Raw genomic sequence first — 5,000 nt, forward strand, 5'->3', positions numbered from 1 at the left:
ATGTAACGCAATTTGCACCGCAATGTAACGCAATTTGCACCGCAATGTAACGCAATTTGCACCGCAATGTAACGCAATTTGCACCGCAATGTAACGCAATTTGCACCGCAATCTACCCCCAAGTTGTGCCTTAACCTAACCCACGTTGTGCCTTAACCTAACCCACGTTGTGCCTTAACCTAACCCACGTTGTGCCTTAACCTAACCCACGTTGTGCCTTAACCTAACCCACGTTGTGCCTTAACCTAACCCACGTTGTGCCTTAACCTAACCCACGTTGTGCCTTAACCTAACCCACGTTGTGCCTTAACCTAACCCACGTTGTGCCTTAACCTAACCCACGTTGTGCCTTAACCTAACCCACGTTGTGCCTTAACCTAACCCACGTTGTGCCTTAACCTAACCCACGTTGTGCCTTAACCTAACCCAAGTTGTGCCTTAACCTAACCCAAGTTGTGCCTTAACCTAACCCAAGTTGTGCCTTAACCTAACCCAAGTTGTGCCTTAACCTAACCCAAGTTGTGCCTTAACCTAACCCAAGTTGTGCCTTAACCTAACCCAAGTTGTGCCTTAACCTAACCCAAGTTGTGCCTTAACCTAACCCAAGTTGTGCCTTAACCTAACCCAAGTTGTGCCTTAACCTAACCCAAGTTGTGCCTTAACCTAACCCAAGTTGTGCCTTACCCTGCTCTGTAATTGGCATATGACACGTTACAGTAATGTATTGTCCAACCGCAACCCGCTCAGAATGTTGTGTACACAGCTACGTGTCATCTCCCCATAACAGCTGCATTGCAGTGTGGTACGCCATAGAGACGTGTGGGAGTAATGGACGCAGTGGATGGCGATCAGCATGAGCCGTCTGTTCATGTAGTGGCGCGTGTATGCAGACGTAGTAGTCTCTTCTCACACAATGTGATAGCACGGTGCCCCGCGTTCCACATCTGCGACATGCTACAGAGGCCGGTTGACAGTTGGTCGCGCAGTGGACATCGCATACGTACGGGGGCACCTTCCACGTGCCCTCTAGTCGGGCACATTTTGTTGCGTGGATGTGAGCGGATGTAGTGTGTCTTGACACCTGACAGGCAGGCATGCAATAATAGTTGACTTTGCAAACGGGGATGGACGTGTACGTTTACTGGTGACGTTACGCAAATGAACAACTGGTAACCCGTTGTGGTGCGGTTGTCCTTGCTGGAGGTACATCTGTGAGGGCAACGATCGGTACAGCTACGAAGCGGTCCCCACCATACCAACGAACGTGAATGTGAATCTGGGTGTGAAGCGATACGCGGCTGTGGGTGGGTGGGACTGTCCCCGGCCGGTGAGGGGGGGCCGCCCGGCGTGCTGGCCGCGCGGTGCGTGGGCGCACGCGCTACAGCCGGCTGGTGGGGGCGCCCAGTGGCAGGCGCGCCGGCCGACGGACGCGGCAGGCGGCGCAGCTGCGCGCCGGGGCACCCTGCGCGCGGCGCCGTGCAGCCAAAGTGGGTCCTCGCTGGCCCGGTGCGAAGCGCGGTGGACATCTGCAGTGTGCTGGTCCGATTGAGGACTGTGTGCGTTGAGGATGCGCCGCCGCCCGGCACTCGGCGCCGCGACGCCGTCTGCTGCTCGGTCGCCCCAGCGGTTCTCGCTGGTGGTTTGTATCGCAGTTGTGCAGACGTGTTGGCACGTGCGCTGTGCTGGGAGAGTTCGCTTCGGCACCCACGTGGGGCCTTTGCCCTTCTGTGGCGCTGGCGTTGGAGCTGCCGGTCACCGTAGGTGGCGCGTGTTGTCTCCCGCCGGCAATGCCACGACAGCACGCTCCCGGGCCTCTGTCGGCAGCGGCAAGCTCAGTTGGGAGCACGGGTGGTCGCACCTAAAGCGTCTACTCGCCTAACTCCGGGCGATTGCGCCTCTCTCGAACCCGACCAAGTACTTAGGACGGCGCTGCGCGCCGCCGGGACCTGAGAGGGTTTCGAGGTGTATTGTGCAGGGGAGCTCAGCCTCCTCCTGTTTGCAGAATAATTGAGCGGACGCTTGCGTGTTCGCGCGGGCCTCTGGGACACACTCCCGGGCGGCCGGCTGCTCAGCTCTAGTTGACGCAGCTCCCTGGTTGATCCTGCCAGTAGTCATATGCTTGTCTCAAAGATTAAGCCATGCATGTCTCAGTACAAGCCGCATTAAGGTGAAACCGCGAATGGCTCATTAAATCAGTTATGGTTCCTTAGATCGTACCCACGTTACTTGGATAACTGTGGTAATTCTAGAGCTAATACATGCAAACAGAGTCCCGACCAGAGATGGAAGGGACGCTTTTATTAGATCAAAACCAATCGGTCGGCTCGTCCGGTCCGTTTGCCTTGGTGACTCTGAATAACTTTGGGCTGATCGCACGGTCCTCGTACCGGCGACGCATCTTTCAAATGTCTGCCTTATCAACTGTCGATGGTAGGTTCTGCGCCTACCATGGTTGTAACGGGTAACGGGGAATCAGGGTTCGATTCCGGAGAGGGAGCCTGAGAAACGGCTACCACATCCAAGGAAGGCAGCAGGCGCGCAAATTACCCACTCCCGGCACGGGGAGGTAGTGACGAAAAATAACGATACGGGACTCATCCGAGGCCCCGTAATCGGAATGAGTACACTTTAAATCCTTTAACGAGTATCTATTGGAGGGCAAGTCTGGTGCCAGCAGCCGCGGTAATTCCAGCTCCAATAGCGTATATTAAAGTTGTTGCGGTTAAAAAGCTCGTAGTTGGATTTGTGTCCCACGCTGTTGGTTCACCGCCCGTCGGTGTTTAACTGGCATGTATCGTGGGACGTCCTGCCGGTGGGGCGAGCCGAAGGCGTGCGACCGCCTCGTGCGTGTTCGTGCGTCCCGAGGCGGACCCCGTTGAAATCCTACCAAGGTGCTCTTTATTGAGTGTCTGGGTGGGCCGGCACGTTTACTTTGAACAAATTAGAGTGCTTAAAGCAGGCAAGCCCGCCTGAATACTGTGTGCATGGAATAATGGAATAGGACCTCGGTTCTATTTTGTTGGTTTTCGGAACCCGAGGTAATGATTAATAGGGACAGGCGGGGGCATTCGTATTGCGACGTTAGAGGTGAAATTCTTGGATCGTCGCAAGACGAACAGAAGCGAAAGCATTTGCCAAGTATGTTTTCATTAATCAAGAACGAAAGTTAGAGGTTCGAAGGCGATCAGATACCGCCCTAGTTCTAACCATAAACGATGCCAGCCAGCGATCCGCCGCAGTTCCTCCGATGACTCGGCGGGCAGCCTCCGGGAAACCAAAGCTTTTGGGTTCCGGGGGAAGTATGGTTGCAAAGCTGAAACTTAAAGGAATTGACGGAAGGGCACCACCAGGAGTGGAGCCTGCGGCTTAATTTGACTCAACACGGGAAACCTCACCAGGCCCGGACACCGGAAGGATTGACAGATTGATAGCTCTTTCTTGATTCGGTGGGTGGTGGTGCATGGCCGTTCTTAGTTGGTGGAGCGATTTGTCTGGTTAATTCCGATAACGAACGAGACTCTAGCCTGCTAACTAGTCGCGTGACATCCTTCGTGCTGTCAGCGATTACTTTTCTTCTTAGAGGGACAGGCGGCTTCTAGCCGCACGAGATTGAGCAATAACAGGTCTGTGATGCCCTTAGATGTTCTGGGCCGCACGCGCGCTACACTGAAGGAATCAGCGTGTCTTCCTAGGCCGAAAGGTCGGGGTAACCCGCTGAACCTCCTTCGTGCTAGGGATTGGGGCTTGCAATTGTTCCCCATGAACGAGGAATTCCCAGTAAGCGCGAGTCATAAGCTCGCGTTGATTACGTCCCTGCCCTTTGTACACACCGCCCGTCGCTACTACCGATTGAATGATTTAGTGAGGTCTTCGGACTGGTACGCGGCATCGACTCTGTCGTTGCCGATGCTACCGGAAAGATGACCAAACTTGATCATTTAGAGGAAGTAAAAGTCGTAACAAGGTTTCCGTAGGTGAACCTGCGGAAGGATCATTACCGACTAGACTGCATGTCTTTCGATGTGCGTGTCGTGTCGCGCAACACGCTACCTGTACGGCAGCAGCCGTGCGCCGCGTGCGGAACCACGCGTGCCTCTCAAAACTAACGGACAAAATGTTGTGTGGTACGAGCGCTGAAGCTCTGGAGCGGCTGGCCTGCGGCACCTGGCGCCTGGCGCCGGTTTTGAATGACTTTCGCCCGAGTGCCTGTCCGCTCCGGTGTGGAGCCGTACGACGCCCATCGGCCGTGAGGCCGTTGGACACAGGAACGCTGGAACAGGGGCCGTCAAACGCCTCAGTCCCGCCTATGCAACTGTCTTGAAAGAGACAGTGGAAACTAAATGAAAAAGATCACCCAGGACGGTGGATCACTCGGCTCGTGGGTCGATGAAGAACGCAGCAAATTGCGCGTCGACATGTGAACTGCAGGACACATGAACATCGACGTTTCGAACGCACATTGCGGTCCATGGATTCCGTTCCCGGGCCACGTCTGGCTGAGGGTCGGCTACGTATACTGAAGCGCGCGGCGTTTGTCCCGCTTCGGAGACCTGGGAGTGTCGTGGCCGCCTGTGGGGCCGGCCGCGTCTCCTTAAACGTGCGATGCGCGCCCGTCGCCTGGCGGTTCGCATACCGGTACTTTCTCGGTAGCGTGCACAGCCGGCTGGCGGTGTGGCGTGCGACACCTCGTACAACGACCTCAGAGCAGGCGAGACTACCCGCTGAATTTAAGCATATTACTAAGCGGAGGAAAAGAAACTAACAAGGATTCCCCCAGTAGCGGCGAGCGAACAGGGAAGAGTCCAGCACCGAACCCCGCAGGCTGCCGCCTGTCGTGGCATGTGGTGTTTGGGAGGGTCCACTACCCCGACGCCTCGCGCCGAGCCCAAGTCCAACTTGAATGAGGCCACGGCCCGTAGAGGGTGCCAGGCCCGTAGCGGCCGGTGCGAGCGTCGGCGGGACCTCTCCTTCGAGTCGGGTTGCTTGAGAGTGCAGCTCCA

At 56.0% G+C, this 5,000-nt stretch overlaps 3 non-coding genes across 3 annotated transcripts in view; all 3 read left to right on the plus strand.

The window, feature by feature from the left end:
* Nucleotides 1–2,088: 2,088 nt before the first annotated feature.
* LOC126117682 (small subunit ribosomal RNA) lies at nucleotides 2,089–3,997 on the plus strand. The gene has a single exon (XR_007525545.1). It is a non-coding gene; the product is annotated as a small subunit ribosomal RNA (ribosomal RNA).
* A 354-nt stretch (nucleotides 3,998–4,351) lies between these two features.
* Nucleotides 4,352–4,506, plus strand: LOC126117692 (5.8S ribosomal RNA). Its single transcript, XR_007525552.1, has one exon. It is a non-coding gene; the product is annotated as a 5.8S ribosomal RNA (ribosomal RNA).
* Nucleotides 4,507–4,694: 188 nt separating this feature from the next.
* The window catches only part of LOC126117684 (large subunit ribosomal RNA), a 4,222-nt gene continuing 3,916 nt past the window's right edge, over nucleotides 4,695–5,000 (plus strand). The window contains exon 1 of the ribosomal RNA XR_007525547.1: nucleotides 4,695–5,000. This exon is cut by the window's right edge and continues 3,916 nt beyond it. This is a non-coding gene — a ribosomal RNA (large subunit ribosomal RNA).

The sequence above is a fragment of the Schistocerca cancellata genome, unplaced genomic scaffold (assembly GCF_023864275.1).
Source record: "Schistocerca cancellata isolate TAMUIC-IGC-003103 unplaced genomic scaffold, iqSchCanc2.1 HiC_scaffold_326, whole genome shotgun sequence".
Classification (NCBI taxonomy): Eukaryota; Metazoa; Arthropoda; class Insecta; order Orthoptera; family Acrididae; genus Schistocerca; species Schistocerca cancellata.